Consider the following 17,803-nt stretch of genomic DNA (forward strand, 5'->3'; position numbering starts at 1 on the left):
GAAGCTGTCTTGAAGTGTCTCTCGTGTTCTTCGTCTTCGCTTTATCAATCGTCTCTTCTTCTGATTTTGAATATGGAAATACTCGCGTGTGACACAATCGACCTTTTGTCCTCTCTTGTTTCCACAAACATCGATATTTGTTTAACTCATTACATTTAATCCAACTCATTTGTTTCTAGATTTCCAGTGACCTTCATGTTACACGAGTCATTAAAGTCACAGTGTGTAACTCTCCTGAAGCAGGGCTCACCAGCTGCTGGTTTCTATGGAGATGTTTTACCAAGTTACAGGTCAGATCTGTGGAGAGGCGACCCCGCTCACAGATAGAAGTGTTTAAAGCCACACAGAACACTCCATGCAAAGCAGCGTCATCTCCATGGAGACGAGCAGGTGGAAGAGGCCACACCCCAGAAAAGTGACACAGTGAAGCTTTAAGAGACTGAACTATTTATAGAAACTGTCTATGACCAAAACACTGACCTTTAGTACTTTTAAACTACATCTGTTCAACTTTAATAATGCTATTTAGTTAAATCATTACACTTAGTTTAATAATTATATAAAATGATAGACGTTATATTTTTATGTTTATTAGGCGTAATAAAACATTAGTTTATGTTTCCTAAATGTGAGAACAAATTCAGCCGGAAGAGAAAGGAAAACTCTTTATACACGACAAGGCAAGTTTATTTGTAGAACACATTTCATTCACAAGGAAATTCAAAGTGCTTCAAAAACAGGAAAAATGCATTAAAATCACAAAGAAATGACAGAAATCACAAAACAGTTTAAGAAATAAAAGAGAAGAGTCCAAAGAACCAGCTGGAACCAGCAGGAGGTCGGTCCATGTTTAGTCCTGACTCTGGCACCAGCAGGAGGCCGGTCCATGTTTAGTCCTGACTCTGGCACCAGCAGGAGGCCGGTCCATGTTTAGTCCTGACTCTGGCACCAGCAGGAGGCCGGTCCATGTTTAGTCCTGACTCTGGCACCAGCAGGAGGCCGGTCCATGTTTAGTCCTGACTCTGGCACCAGCAGGAGGCCGGTCCATGTTTAGTCCTGACTCTGGCACCAGCAGGAGGCCGGTCCATGTTTAGTCCTGACTCTGGCACCAGCAGGAGGCCGGTCCATGTTTAGTCCCGACTCTGGCACCAGCAGGAGGCCGGTCCATGTTTAGTCCTGACTCTGGCACCAGCAGGAAGCCGGTCCATGTTTAGTCCTGACTCTGGCACCAGCAGGAGGCCGGTCCATGTTTAGTCCTGACTCTGACATCAGCAGGAGGCCGGTCCATGTTTAGTCCTGACTCTGGCACCAGCAGGAGGCCGGTCCATGTTTTAGTCCTGACTCTGGCACCAGCAGGAGGCCGGTCCATGTTTAGTCCTGACTCTGGCACCAGCAGGAGGCCGGTCCATGTTTAGTCCTGACTCTGGCACCAGCAGGAGGCCGGTCCATGTTTAGTCCTGACTCTGGTACCAGCAGGAGGCCGGTCCATGTTTAGTCCTGACTCTGGCACCAGCAGGAGGCCGGTCCATGTTTAGTCCTGACTCTGGCACCAGCAGGAGGCCGGGCCATGTTTAGTCCTGACTCTGACACCAGCAGGAGGCCGGTCCATGTTTAGTCCTGACTCTGACACCAGCAGGAGGCCGGGCCATGTTTAGTCCTGACTCTGGCACCAGCAGGAGGCCGGTCCATGTTTAGTCCTGACTCTGACACCAGCAGGAGGCCGGTCCATGTTTAGTCCTGACTCTGGCACCAGCAGGAGGCCGGTCCATGTTTAGTCCTGACTCTGGCACCAGCAGGAGGCCGGTCCATGTTTAGTCCTGACTCTGGCACCAGCAGGAGGCCGGTCCATGTTTAGTCCTGACTCTGGCACCAGCAGGAGGCCGGTCCATGATTAGTCCTGACTCTGGCACCAGCAGGAGGCCGGTCCATGTTTTAGTCCTGACTCTGGCACCAGCAGGAGGCCGGTCCATGTTTAGTCCTGACTCTGACACCAGCAGGAGGCCGGTCCATGTTTAGTCCTGACTCTGACACCAGCAGGAGGCCGGTCCATGTTTAGTCCTGACTCTGGCACCAGCAGGAGGCCGGTCCATGTTTAGTCCTGACTCTGACACCAGCAGGAGGCCGGTCCATGTTTAGTCCTGACTCTGGCACCAGCAGGAGGCCGGTCCATGTTTAGTCCTGACTCTGGCACCAGCAGGAGGCCGCTCCATGTTTAGTCCTGACTCTGGCACCAGCAGGAGGCCGGTCCATGTTTTAGTCCTGACTCTGGCACCAGCAGGAGGCCGGTCCATGTTTAGTCCTGACTCTGGCACCAGCAGGAGGCCGGTCCATGTTTAGTCCTGACTCTGGCACCAGCAGGAGGCCGGTCCATGTTTAGTCCTGACTCTGGCACCAGCAGGAGGCCGGTCCATGTTGAGTCCTGACTCTGGCACCAGCAGGAAGCCGGTCCATGTTTAGTCCTGACTCTGGCACCAGCAGGAGGCCGGTCCATGTTTAGTCCTGACTCTGGCACCAGCAGGAGGCCGGGCCATGTTTAGTCCTGACTCTGGCACCAGCAGGAGGCCGGTCCATGTTTAGTCCTGACTCTGACACCAGCAGGAGGCCGGTCCATGTTTAGTCCTGACTCTGACACCAGCAGGAGGCCGGTCCATGTTTAGTCCTGACTCTGACACCAGCAGGAGGCCGGTCCATGTTTAGTCCTGACTCTGGCACCAGCAGGAGGCCGGTCCATGTTTAGTCCTGACTCTGACACCAGCAGGAGGCCGGTCCATGTTTAGTCCTGACTCTGGCACCAGCAGGAGGCCGGTCCATGTTTTAGTCCTGACTCTGGCACCAGCAGGAGGCCGGTCCATGTTTAGTCCTGACTCTGGCACCAGCAGGAGGCCGGGCCATGTTTAGTCCTGACTCTGGCACCAGCAGGAGGCCGGTCCATGTTTAGTCCTGACTCTGGCACCAGCAGGAGGCCGGTCCATGTTTAGTCCTGACTCTGACACCAGCAGGAGGCCGGTCCATGTTTAGTCCTGACTCTGACACCAGCAGGAGGCCGGTCCATGTTTAGTCCTGACTCTGGCACCAGCAGGAGGCCGGTCCATGTTTAGTCCTGACTCTGGCACCAGCAGGAGGCCGGTCCATGTTTAGTCCTGACTCTGGCACCAGCAGGAGGCCGGTCCATGTTTAGTCCTGACTCTGGCACCAGCAGGAGGCCGGTCCATGTTTAGTCCTGACTCTGGCACCAGCAGGAGGCCGGGCCATGTTTAGTCCTGACTCTGGCACCAGCAGGAGGCCGGTCCATGTTTAGTCCTGACTCTGACACCAGCAGGAGGCCGGTCCATGTTTAGTCCTGACTCTGACACCAGCAGGAGGCCGGTCCATGTTTAGTCCTGACTCTGGCACCAGCAGGAGGCCGGTCCATGTTTAGTCCTGACTCTGACACCAGCAGGAGGCCGGTCCATGTTTAGTCCTGACTCTGACACCAGCAGGAGGCCGGTCCATGTTTAGTCCTGACTCTGGCACCAGCAGGAGGCCGGTCCATGTTTAGTCCTGACTCTGACACCAGCAGGAGGCCGGTCCATGTTTAGTCCTGACTCTGGCACCAGCAGGAGGCCGGTCCATGTTTAGTCCTGACTCTGGCACCAGCAGGAGGCCGGTCCATGTTTTGTCCTGGGGGTCTACCCACACTTGAAGAGGTCTACCCACACTTGAAGGGGTCTACCCACACTTGAAGGAGGTCTACCCACACTTGAAGAGGTCTACCCAAACTTGAAGGGGGTCTACCCACACTTGAAGGAGGTCTACCCACACTTGAAGGGGTCTACCCACACTTGAAGGGGGTCTACCCACACTTGAAGAGGTCTACCCACACTTGAAGGAGGTCTACCCACACTTGAAGAGGTCTACCCACACTTGAAGGAGGTCTACCCACACTTGAAGAGGTCTACCCACACTTGAAGGGGGTCTACCCACACTTGAAGAGGTCTACCCACACTTGAAGGAGGTCTACCCACACTTAAAGAGGTCTACCCCCACTTGAAGGAGGTCTACCCACACTTGAAGGGGGTCCACCCACACTTGAAGGGGTTCCACCCACACTTGAAGGGGATCTACCCACACTTGAAGGGGGTCTACCCACACTTGAAGGAGGTCTACCCACACTTGAAGCAGGTCTACCCACACTTGAAGGGGATCTACCCACACTTGAAGAGGTCTACCCACACTTGAAGGGGGTCTACCCACACTTGAAGGGGATCTACCCACACTTGAAGAGGTCTACCCACACTTCAAGGGGGTCTACCCACACTTGAAGGGGTCTACCCACACTTGAAGAGGTCTACCCACACTTGAAGAAGGTCCACCCAACACTTCAAGGGGGTCCACCCACACTTGAAGAGGTCTACCCACACTTGAAGAGGTCTACCCACACTTGAAGGGGATCTACCCACACTTGAAGGGGTCTACCCACACTTGAAGAGGTCTACCCACACCTGAAGGAGGTCTACCCACACTTGAAGAGGTCTACCCACACTTGAAGGAGGTCTACCCACACTTGAAGGGGGTCTACCCACACTTGAAGGGGGTCTACCCACACTTGAAGGGGATCTACCCACACTTGAAGGGGTCTACCCACACTTGAAGTAGGTCTACCCACACTTGAAGGCGATCTACCCACACTTGAAGGGGATCTACCCACACTTGAAGGAGGTCTACCCACACTTGAAGGGGGTCTACCCACACTTGAAGAGGTCTACCCACACTTGAAGGAGGTCTACCCCCACTTGAAGAGGTCTACCCACACTTGAAGGGGGTCCACCCACACTTGAAGGGGGTCTACCCACACTTGAAGAGGTCTACCCCCACTTGAAGGAGGTCTACCCACACTTGAAGGGGGTCAACCCACACTTAAAGAGGGTCCACCCACTTGAAGGAGGTCTACCCACACTTGAAGGGGGTCCACCCACACTTGAAGGGGGTCCACCCACACTTGAAGGGGATCTCACCACACTTGAAGGGGGTCTACCCACACTTGAAGCAGGTCTACCTACACTTGAAGGGGATCTACCCACACTTGAAGAGGTCTACCCACACTTGAAGGGGGTCTACCCACACTTGAAGAGGTCTACCCACACTTGAAGGGGGTCTACCCACACTTGAAGGGGATCTACCCACACTTGAAGAGGTCTACCCACACTTCAAGGGGGTCTACCCACACTTGAAGAGGTCTACCCACACTTGAAGGGGGTCTACCCACACTTGAAGGGGGTATACCCACACTTGAAGAGGTCTACCCACACTTGAAGGAGGTCTACCCAACACTTCAAGGGGGTCCACCCACACTTGAAGAGGTCTACCCACACTTGAAGAGGTCTACCCACACTTGAAGGGGGTCCACCCACACTTGAAGGGGGTCTACCCACACGTGAAGGGGGTATACCCACACTTGAAGAGGTCTACCCACACTTGAAGGAGGTCTACCCAACACTTCAAGGGGTTCCACCCACACTTGAAGAGGTCTACCCACACTTGAAGAGGTCTACCCACACTTGAAGGGGGTCCATCCACACTTGAAGGGGGTCTACCCACACTTGAAGGAGGTCTACCCACACTTGAAGAGGTCTACCCACACTTAAAGGGGGTCCACCCACACTTGAAGGGGGTCTACCCACAATTGAAGAGGGTCCACCCACACTTGAAGGGGGTTTACCCACACTTGAAGGGGGTCCACCCACACTTGAAGGAGGTCTACCCACACTTGAAGGGGGTCCACCCACACTTGAAGAGGGTCTACCCACACTTGAAGGGGGTCTACCCACACTTGAAGAGGTCTACCCACACTTGAAGGAGGTCTACCCACACTTGAAGAGGTCTACCCACACTTGAAGGGGGTCCACCCACACTTGAAGGGGGTCTACCCACAATTGAAGGGGGTCCACCCACACTTGAAGCGGGTCTACCCACACTTGAAGGGGGTCCACCCACACTTGAAGAGGGTCTACCCACACTTGAAGGGGGTCTACCCACACTTGAAGAGGTCTACCCACACTTGAAGGAGGTCTACCCACACTTGAAGAGGTCTACCCACACTTGAAGGGGGTCCACCCACACTTGAAGGAGGTCTACCCACACTTGAAGGGGGTCCACCCACACTTGAAGAGGGTCTACCCACACTTGAAGGGGGTCTACCCACACTTGAAGAGGTCTACCCACACTTGAAGGGGGTCCACCCACACTTGAAGGAGGTCTACCCACACTTGAAGGAGGTCTACCTACAATTTGAAGTTTAATGCTGACTTCACTCAGACGTAGCCTTTAGATACATTTCCACTCTTTAATTTTGCAAATCCATTGGCATCAAAAGAACCACTATAAATAAATCAATTTAGCAGTATCAAAAATAGAATGGACACAATCGACCTGTCGTCCTCTCTTGCTTCCACAAACATCGATATTACAACATAGATATTTGTTTGTTCATTTACATTTACTAAAATAAAGAACTCATTTGTTTCTTCATTTCCTGTGACGTCTGTAGTGGAAAATAGGTCATGTCATGTCATCCTATCTATGCTGTTTTACTGTGTGCAGATGATACATGTGAATATAAGAATATGTGTTACTGATACATGTGAATATAAGAATATGTGTTACTGATACATGTGAATATAAGAATATGTGTTATTGATACATGTGAATATAAGAATATGTGTCACTGATACATGTGAATATAAGAATATGTGTTATTGATACATGTGAATATAAGAATATGTGTCACTGATACATGTGAATATAAGAATATGTGTCACTGATACATGTGAATATAAGAATATGTGTTATTGATACATGTGAATATAAGAATATGTGTCACTGATACATGTGAATATAAGAATATGTGTTATTGATACATGTGAATATAAGAATATGTGTCACTGATACATGTGAATATAAGTATATGTGTCACTGATACATGTGAATATAAGTATATGTGTCACTGATACATGTGAATATAAGAATATGTGTCACTGATACATGTGAATATAAGAATATGTGTCACTGATACATGTGAATATAAGAATATGTGTTCGATCGAGGGGCTTGCAGCTCGTCGGCGTCGCGGCCGCCGCCGCAGCTGCTACAGCTGCTGTCTCCTGGCCCCTTCCAGATTGGTCATCTCGATCGCTATGTCCTCTAGCTCCGGGTGGAAGTACGCGAGGAACAGGGACAGCGGGTCTCCGGACGCAGCGCGCGCCGCCGCCGTGGGTCCCTGTCGTAGGCGCGAAGCCGGCGGCCTACCCGGACTACTACTCCTCCTACTCCTCGCCTGCGAACCCTCGAACGACCCCGAAGTGGGGGCTTGGAGGTCCACGCGATGTCCCCGCGTTTAGAGAGCATTAGGTGTTTGTCGTCGTCGTCTTCTTCGTCTTCGTCTTCGTCGTCGTCGTCGTCGTCGTCGTCGTCGTCGTCTTCTTCTTCTTCATCTTCTTCTTGTGAGGACAGAGCCTGACAGGTGATGACAGGAGTGAGAGCCTGACAGGTGAGGACAGAGCCTGACAGGTGATGACAGGAATGAGAGCCTGACAGGTGAGGACAGAGCCTGACAGGTGATGACAGGAGTGAGAGCCTGACAGGTGAGGACAGGAGTGAGAGCCTGACAGGTGAGGACAGAGCCTGACAGGTGATGACAGGAATGAGAGCCTGACAGGTGAGGACAGAGCCTGACAGGTGAGGACAGAGCCTGACAGGTGAGGACAGAGCCTGACAGGTGAGGACAGAGCCTGACAGGTGATGACAGGAGTGAGAGCCTGACAGGTGAGGACAGGAGTGAGAGCCTGACAGGTGAGGACAGAGCCTGACAGGTGATGACAGGAATGAGAGCCTGACAGGTGAGGACAGAGCCTGACAGGTGAGGACAGGAATCAAATCAAATCAATTTATTTTTGTAAGGCCCAAAATCACAACAACAGTTGCCTCTGAGGGCCACAGGGAGAAATGAATCAACAATGTCTGTGGTGGCGAGGGACGATGTCCCAGGGTCCTCTGTCCTTAGACTCTCCTTCTCGGCCAGGAAAAACTACAAAAAAAACCTCTTTGGGAAAAAAGCGTAGAAACCTGGAGGAGTTCCAGTGAAGGAGAGATCCGACTCTCACAGACGGACAGACGGACACGAGGAGACTGGAGCTGGACCCACTCCTCAGGCAGATGAGGGACCGTACACACAGGGCAGGGACCACTTCACCAGGGGAGGGACATCTGGGTCCACAGGTCCTCAGGAGTGAGAGAAAGAAAAAGAAGGCGGTGAACAGTTTGCAAGTGGAATCAAAAAATAAATATTGTTTGATAGCATAAGTAGTCAGAAGAAGAAGAGGATAGTGCTCAAGCTGTCATACTTCCCCCAGCATAGTTACTCCTAGGGCAGCGTAGCTAAAGCTGTGGGTTTATGTTTCTGTTCCTAACTAGTCTGACCATAAGCGATTTCGAAGAGGAACGTTTTAAGCCTGGACTTAAATGAAGAGACTGTGTCAGCATATTTAACATGGGTCGGGAGCTGATTCCATAACACAGGAGCTTGGTAGCTAAACGCTCTACCTCCTACAGTACTTTTAGAGACTCTTGGCACCACCAGAAGGCCGGCATTCTGAGAGCGAAGAGCTCTGTTTGGATGATATGGTTCTATAGCATCTTTGAGGTAGGATGGGGCCATGTCATTTATGGCTTTGTAGGTCAAGAGTAGAATTTTGAATTTGATTCTAAACTCGACAGGAGCCAGTGAAGAGACTCCAGCACCGGCGTAATGTGCTCTCTTCTTTTTGTTCCTGTTAGTAATCTTGCTGCTGCATTTTGAACCAGTTGAAAGCTTTTTATGGAGCTTTTAGGACACGCTGCAAGCAGGGAGTTACAGTAGTCTAATCTAGTCGTTACAAATGCATGGATAAGTTTTTCGGCATCACTTTTAGGCAGGATTCTTCTGATTTTGGCTCTTGTTGCGCAAATGGAAATAGGCTGTTTTACAAGCTTGATTTATATGAGCTTTAAATGAGAGCTCCTGGTCAAATAAGACTCCAAGGTTTCTTACAGTAGAACTGGAGGCTACACTGACATTGTCCAGTGTTACTATCTGCTCAGATAGAGCGTCTCGTAGATGCTTAGGGCCAAGCACAATGACCTCGGTTTTTTCAGGGTTAAGAAGCAGGTAGTTTAGTGTCATCCAGGTTTTTATCTCCTTCACACAAGCACTAAGTCTGTCTACTTGATCGCTCTGATCAGGTTTCATTGATAAATACAGCTGAGTGTCGTCTGCATAGCAGTGGAAGTTAATGTCATGCTTTCTGATAATGTTGCCTAATGGCAGCAGATAAAGAGTAAACAGAATTGGACCGAGTACCGAACCCTGTGGCACACCGTAAATTACTTTAGAGCTTGGTGAGGAGCTCTGGTTTACATTAACAAATTGGAACCTATCAGATAAATAGGATTTAAACCAGCTGAGGGCTGTTCCTCCAAACCTACATCACATTCTAACCTCTGCAGTAGAATGTTGTGGTCAATGGTGTCAAACGCTGCGCTGAGGTCCAACAGAACCAGGATTGAGACCAGTCCATCGTCAGCGGCTAATAACAAATCATTTGTGACTTTAACTAGTGCAGTTTCAGTGCTGTGGTGGGCTCTGAACCCTGACTGGAAAACTTCAAATAAGTTATTGTCCTGCAGGTGGCGACAAAGCTGTTTTACTACAACTTTTTCAAGGATTTTAGAGACGAAGGGAAGATTTGAAATAGGTCTGTAGTTTACCAATAGGTCGGGATCTGGATTAGGCTTTTTCAGAAGAGGTTTAATGACTGCATGTTTGAAGGACTGTGGAACATAGCCACTTTCGAGTGAAGTATTTATTATATTAAGAATAGGGTCTATAATTAGGGGGAGAATGTCTTTGAGGAATGGGGTCTAGGACACAAGTTGAGCTTTTAGAGGACATGATGGCTGAAGTTATCTCTGCTTGATCAACAGCTGTGAACCTTTCTAAGTTTACAGGTGGATTTATATGGGACGTTAGATTTACAGCTTGGGCTAGTTCAGGGCTAATAGCGGGGGTAATTTCATCTAATTTATCTCTGATTGTTTTTATTTTATTGTTAAAAAATAGGAGGAAATCATCAGAGCTGAGTGTAGCTGGGATTGAGGGCTCTACTGCACTGTGACAGTTTGTTACCATGGCTACAGTGCTGAAAAGGAATTTAGTGTTACTTTTGTTGACTTCTATTAGATTTGAATAATATCTGGTTAGGGCCTTACGCAGAGCCTGCTTATAGGACAGCAGGCAACTTTTCCATGCTTTTAGGGATTCTTCTGTGTGAGAGCGACGAAATAATCCCTCTAACTTTCTAACTCTTTGTTTATGTGAACGCAGTTCTTGGTTGTACCATGGGGAGGCGCACTTTGGCCTAATGACCTTCTGTTTTAACGGCGCGACAACGTCAAGAGCAGACTTCAGAGAATTCATGGTCAAGTCGACACATTGATCACTTAAACTGGGACTAAAGCTGTTCTCAGCAGGATCACATGACATGATCACATGACATGATCACATGACATGATCACATGACATGTCACTGAATATTGGCTCTATTATTTCTTTGAATTTTGAGATAGATTTTTCAGATATTGTCCTTTTCATTATAACTTTATTTTGTGGGACTGGATGATCTTTAAGAATAAACTGAAAGGTAATTAGGAAATGATCTGACAATATAGGGTTTTGAGGGAGGACAATGAGGTCACTAATCTCTGTTCCATACGTTAGGACAAGATCCAGAGTGTTCTTGTGAGTGTGAGTCGGTTTATTTACATTCTGAGTGAAACCAATGCTGTCTAACAAGGCGCTGAAGGCATTACTGAGAGCGTCATCACTCGTGTTCACGTGGATATTAAAGTCTCCAACTATAACTATTTTATCCCAGGCTAACACTAAGTTTGATATAAAGTCAGAAAACTCTGTTAAAAACTCTGAGTAGGGACCAGGAGGTCGGTAGATAACTATGAACAAAACTCCTTTTTGTTTTTTCATATTTGGACATGTGATTGACAGCATGAGGCTTTCAAATGAGTGTAATGCATTGTTAGTTTTAGGGCTCATGAGTAGGCTTGAGTGTGAGATCACTGCCACTACCACCACCTCGGCCTGTGCTCCTGGCAGTCTGAAAGTTAACATGGGTGGGTGGGGTTAACATGGGTGGGTGGGGTTAACATGGGTGGGTGGGGTGGACTCATTTAGTCTGACGTAGTCGTCTTGTTGAAGCCACGTTTCAGTTAGAGCTAGAAGATCTATGTTATAGTCACTAATTAATTCATTAACTAAGAGCGATTTGGAGGAAATTGCTCTAATGTTTAGCAGTCCACATTTTACGTGTTTATTCATTTGTATATTTGTGTCATTTGTGATTGTTATTTTCCTTAAGTTATTTGGTCTGACGCCTGAAATATTTTTTCTGAGATGTGACTTTTTGGCATTATTTGTACGAGGGACACGAGGGACACGAGGGACACACACAGTCTCTATCTGTCTTGAATCTGAACACTTCACATGTAACAGAACGGGCGAGAGTTCAGCGACAGAGGAGCGTCTTAAACTGCTGCTCTGCACCTGGGGCTCATCCCTAGATGGTCACTTAACACGACTAAGACTATCGGTCAAATTCCGAACTAATAGTGATGTACCCTCCGAAGTCGGATGGACCATCTGGATAACCAGTTGTTGAATGCTGAGAGACGGCTGTACAATTCAGCATTGATCCGATTGGGATTAGGTCACACACCGCGGCTACTTGAACTTTGAGCACCTCTGATTGTCTCCGCCGGGCGTCGTTACCGCCTGCGTGAATCACGACTCGCCGGAAACGGGTCCTACTCTGCTTTAAGATCCTAAGGTTTCCTTCGATGTCACCCATTCTGGCCCCTGGGTAACGCCTAACGCTAGCAGCTGGCAGCTTCACGTCTCTAACATTAGAACTCCCGATTACAAGAGTTTCTGAGGGGAGAAAACCTATTATAGACGTGAAGCTCACGGCGCTCTGAGGTTCGGCGTTTAGCGCCTTGTCCCCTCCGAACTGTCACAAATTGGTCCCTATTCTGTTCCTGGTCTTGTCCCGGCTGCACGGGAGACGCTGAGGGGCTGAGCTCGGCCTTACTGCTACTGCTAATGCTAATGCTACGCCCTGGAGCGCGGTCCGGTAGCCCTCGCGCTAAAACCGAACTATAACTGGACTTAAGCTCCTCTAAACAGCGGATCCGCGCTTCTAACTCCGTAACCCTGGCCTCCAAAACTACCACTACACTGCACTTCACGCACCTGTCATCAGAGAAGGAGCCAGGGTTCTGACTCGACATATGACAGCTCAAACAGGTAAAGGTAGATCCAGCCATGACGCTAGCGGCTAGGCTACGCTAGGCTAGTTCAGGCTGGAGCTAGAGAGTGAGGAGGGCTTTTTAATCCACGAAATACTGAAAAGCGAGCGGCTTGAGGCTCCGGATTGTTTGCGGAGAAATCAAACGTTCACTTTCGTGTATATGATGCATAAATAGTGTGTATAATTCGTGGATTAATCGGTAAAAGGCTCTAAGAACGAACAGCTCTGAAAACGCGACACACTCACCGGAAATTACGTCACCAATCACTGTCAAGGAGTCAGAGCCTGACAGGTGAGGACAGAGCCTGACAGGTGAGGACAGAGCCTGACAGGTGATGACAGGAGTGAGAGCCTGACAGGTGAGGACAGAGCCTGACAGGTGATGACAGGAGTGAGAGCCTGACAGGTGAGGACAGGAGTGAGAGCCTGACACAGCAGCAGAACCACAATCTGATCCAAACTCAACACCAGGAACTAAAGCCTGATCCTCTCTCTCTCTCTATTTCTCTTTCTCTTATTAACTCTATCTTTCTCTCTCTCTTTCGCTCCTTCTCTCTCTGTCTGTCACTCTCTTTCCCTCTTTCTCTTTCTCTCTTTCCCATTCTCTCTCGCTCCCTTTAGCTTTCTCGCTCTTTCTCTTCCTTTCTCTCTCTCTCTCTCTCTCTTTCACTCTCTCTCTCCCTCTCTCTCTCTCTTTCTTTCGTTTTCTTAAAAAATCATCCCTCATTTTCTCACATGTTCTTAATTATTCCCCGTGATTAGTTTATGTCATCGTTTCACAACTTTTAGAGACCAGAGCGACACTGAAGCTAACGACAACTAGCACGAGAGCAGCACACGCTCGTTTTTTTGGAGGATAAAACGCTCTTTAATGAAGCCCTTTAATTTAAACTGGTAAAAAAGAAAGGTTAATAATGACAAATAAATACTTTAGTTCCGTGTGGCTGTGTCATTTTTAACTTTGTGCCAAAAAGAATGAGAATAAAATGAGAATAAAGCGGCTCAAACATGTGTGAATCACAAATATAACTCCAGGCGTGTAAATGAAAAGGGAAAACAATGATGAGCTGGTTAAAAGCTCTTAAAAGTCCATTTGAGCTCAGACTTAGGCCTGTACGTCAGGTTAGAGCGCTCCATTCACTACAAACATTTCATCATCACCATAAAAAGAGTCGATTGCTCCAAAGCTTTGATCAACTCAGACTCGCCTTCTTTCTGCTTTACCTGAATGTTCCACAATATAATAAAGCATTAAACGTATCTCTTCTTATTCCACTGCTGCTGTTAATGACGCTGCAATCCACTTTCTAATCTCACTATTTGTGACGTATTTGAGGTTTTGAGACAGAAAAGTCCACATGAAACAGATGGATTGATGACTTTATTGTTGATATGAAAGTCCCAGAGTAAAGATGATGCTGTTACTCATTCTGTGACTCTGAGACACTTTTACAATTAGGATTCAAAGTCAACACAAAACACACTGAGAATCTACAGAGAAACAAACAGAAGACAAATAATATCTGTAACTACCGTGGTTCATCTCGGTCTAAAAAAGGACATCACGCTCCAGACTGATCTGTCCGGTCAGGTTTAATTGCAGATTTGACACTTGACACCTTGACACCTTGACACCTTGACACCTTGACACCTTGACACCTTGTTTGGTATTAAAGGGTCCAAAGTGTAAAGTGTCAAATCTGCAATTAAACCTGACCGGACAGATCAGTCTGGAGCGTGATGTCCTTTTTTAGACCGAGATGAACCACGGTAGTTACAGTGAAAACGTGTTCGCCAACATGTGACCATTGGTAGTTAAGTGTTTTTCTGGCAGACGTTTGTCTTTTTCTTTTCTCTAGCCAGTCTTTTCTTTTACCGTTCTGTTTCACGGCTTCTCTCCCTCTATTCTCTATTTATACTTCCGGGGCGACGCCCGTGGTCACATGATGACTTACACCGGTAAATATTAACTTAAATAAATAAACAAATAAATAACAAAACAACCACAATGATGCCTGAGCCAACTTGGCGAGAAAACTCCCATAAAAATAAAATGTTTGAGAATACTGACCAAATAGCGTCAGCTACACTCCCACCAAATTAACTTGGATAACAATTAAACTGTTACATTGGACGCTCTACTTACATCAAGGTCATTTCCAAGAAACAAAAACATTTCTTTTTTAAAGATGTATAATCAATAACATGTATAAACTTTAACTATTTTCTACAAGAACAACCAACTTTTGAATAGGTCTTTCTACAACAGATAGCTTATGTAAGCGTTCACCCTTTTGTCACAGTTTCCTGTCCCCAACTTGTAATGTCACTTTCCTCACCAGTCCATCATCACTCTCATGTACCCAACTTTAGCAAGTGTCCATTCATTACGAGGGGTGTTCTCATCTTTGACTATCACGATGCGCTTAGAAGAATGCCAACACTGTCTCAGAGTGATGTTAGCAAGATGCTCTCTCCTCCACCTGTTCCAAAACTGCTCTGACAGGAACTGAACTCTTCTCCAGCGTTTTTTTGCATACAAATCTTCCTGTACAAAGTTACCGGGTGGGGGAAATGGAATGGAACCTTTCATAGTGATTAAGTGATTTGGTGTTGTGGGCTCTAAACCTTTGGGATCACTGATGCTGTCCACTGTAAGTGGGCGGCTGTTCACAATGTACAAAGTTCTTAAGGATGCATCATCCAATCTATCAACACTTTGATCAAGAACTTTACACAGCACGCTCCTTACCGTCCTAATCTGACGCTCCCAGGCACCTCCTGCATGACTTGAACTTGGTGCATTCATAACAAAGTCACAGTGCTTTTCTGCCAGATAGGATTTCGCTCTTTCATTGTCCATTTCGCTTAAAGCTTTTTCTAGTTCACGTTTAGCTCCTGTGAAATTTGTTCCTTGGTCTGACCTGATCTGTCGCACAGGTCCATGAATAGCTATAACGCATCTTAAAGCATTAATAAACGCATCGGTTGTCATATCCTCTAACAGTTCAATGTGAACTACTTAAACATGTAAACAGAAGACCATACCGCTTGTACACTTTACGACCTTGTTTGGTATTAAAGGGTCCAAAACAGTCCATGCCACAATAAGTGAACGGTGGCGAAGGGTGGATCTGCCATTCTTTGTTGTTCAGGTGGTGCACGAGCTCTCCTACACCACACGCACTGTCTGATGTACTGAGCTGTTTGCTCTAATCTCATTCAACGTTTGTCCTCTGCCCTGATGTTGGGTCTTGTTATGATAATGTGCAATAATGAGACGGGGAACATCACAGTCTTTTGGAAGGACAACAGGATGTCTCAATTCAAAACGTGTGGAAGCCTTTCTTAGCCTTCCTCCTACTCTCATTAAGCCGTCCTGTAGGAATGGATCAAGTTCAAAGAGTCTGTGGTTGCAGGGCAACTTCTGTGATTGAGTCAATTTGTTAATGACCTTGTCAAACACATCCTTCTGTGCAAGTTTGACTAGTGTTAACACCGCTTGTTGTCTTTCCTCCACATTTGGAGGGTCTGTTGTCTTAATTCTCTTTGCCATCCGTTTGATGCGAGCAATGACGCTGACTGCAGTAGTCCATTTGAGAATCTTGCCAAGTGCTCCTTTATGTCACTTTGCTGTGCTGACTCAGTTTTTAGCACTTGTATTGTTTTTATTTCAGGATCTCCCACCATGAGCTCTGGGGGTGTGCTTTGTTCTGCGACAATGTCTCTGTCCCATAGAAACTTGGGACCAGTGAACCAGTTTGAGTGGATAAGGTCTGATACTTTTAAGCCTCTTGAGGCGTGGTCCGCCGGATTTTCGTTTGTCGCTACATAGTGCCATTGTTCTGGGTTTGTAGTTTCTCGGATTCTTTGGACACGATTTGCTACGAAAACGTGAAATCTTTTAGCCTCATTGTTAATATAACCCAGTACCACTTGTGAATCTGTCCAAAAGTACTCTTTGTCAATATTAAGCTCTAGTTCTCTTCTCAACATGCAGCTAACAGCAGCAGAAGTTAATGCAGCAGTTAGTTCCAACCTAGGTATTGTGACTATTTTGATTGGTGCCACTCTTGCCTTGCCCATGACTAATGCACAATGTACTTCTTGGTCACTTACTAATCTAATGTGAGAACAATGACTATAGCCTACACTGCTTGCGTCAGAGAAGTGGTGAAGCTCAACTCTCAGGACCTCTCCAAAGTTCACAGGCTTTAAACATCGTGGAATCTGGATACAGCTAAGATTTTCCAAATCTGTCAACCACCCCTCCCACCTTAGCCTTAACTCTGAAGGAAGTGGATCATCCCACCCAATGCCTTTTTGACACATTTCTTGTAACACTTTCTTTCCCTCTAAAATGAAAGGGGCTAAGAACCCCAGCGGATCATACAGGGATGCAACAATTGACAATATACCCCGTCTGGTCATAGGTTTCTGATCAAGTGTTACATGAAAGAAAAAGTTGTCACTTTCAATGTCCCATCTTATGCCTAGCACTCTTTGAACTGGGAGGTTACTGTAGTTGAGATCAACATCTTTAATCTCCACAGCCTGTTCCGTTGCATCAATAGAGTCTATGACTTCCCTGTTGTTAGACAGGAACTTATGAAGGTGCAGTTTCCCTTCTGCACATAAAGCTTGTGCTTCTTTAACAAGTTTTACTGCCTCATTCACTGTTTCTACACTTATAAGACCATCGTCAACATAGAAATGTTTTTTAACAAAGTTAGCAGCTAATGGATAGTCCTTCTCATTTTAATTGGCCAGATGTTTCATGCCATAATTGGCGCATCCAGGGGATGAAGACGCACCGAATAGATGAACTTTCATTCGGTACTCTGAGGGCTCCGAGTCTGTGTTCCCATTTTCCCACCAAAGGAACCGCAAATAGTCTCTGTCCTCTTGACTAACATGGAACCTGTGAAACATCTTCTCAACATCACATATGACAGCAATGTTGTGCTTACGAAAACGACAAAGTACTCCTGTGAGGCCATTTGTAAGATCAGGTCCTGTTAAAAGGTGGTCGTTTAGTGCTGTTCCTTCAAACTTTGCTGAGCAGTCAAATACCACCCTGATTTTGTCTGGCTTGCGGGGGTGATAAACTCCTTGGTGAGGTATGTACCAGACGTTTCCTTGTGCTGGTTGTGACTCTGCTTTTTCTGCATCGCCATCTCCCAGAACTCCTTCCATGAATCTTTTATAGTCAGCTTTAAACTTTGGGTCTCTGTCCAGTTTCTTTTTGAGCTGCCTTAGGCGAGCAAGAGCCAATGCTTTGTTGTTTGGGAGCTGTGGGCGTGCTTTAAATGGCAAGGGCATTTCAAGGTGTCCTTTTTCATTTTGTTTGACTTGTTCATTGAGAATCTGAAGAAACTGGATATCCTCTTGAGATATGTCTCTATCATTTG

The sequence above is a fragment of the Eucyclogobius newberryi genome, unplaced genomic scaffold (genome assembly GCF_026437365.1).
Source record: "Eucyclogobius newberryi isolate DKJ021-1_F unplaced genomic scaffold, fEucNew1.0.hap1 SCAF_21, whole genome shotgun sequence".
Lineage (NCBI taxonomy): Eukaryota > Metazoa > Chordata > Actinopteri > Gobiiformes > Gobiidae > Eucyclogobius > Eucyclogobius newberryi.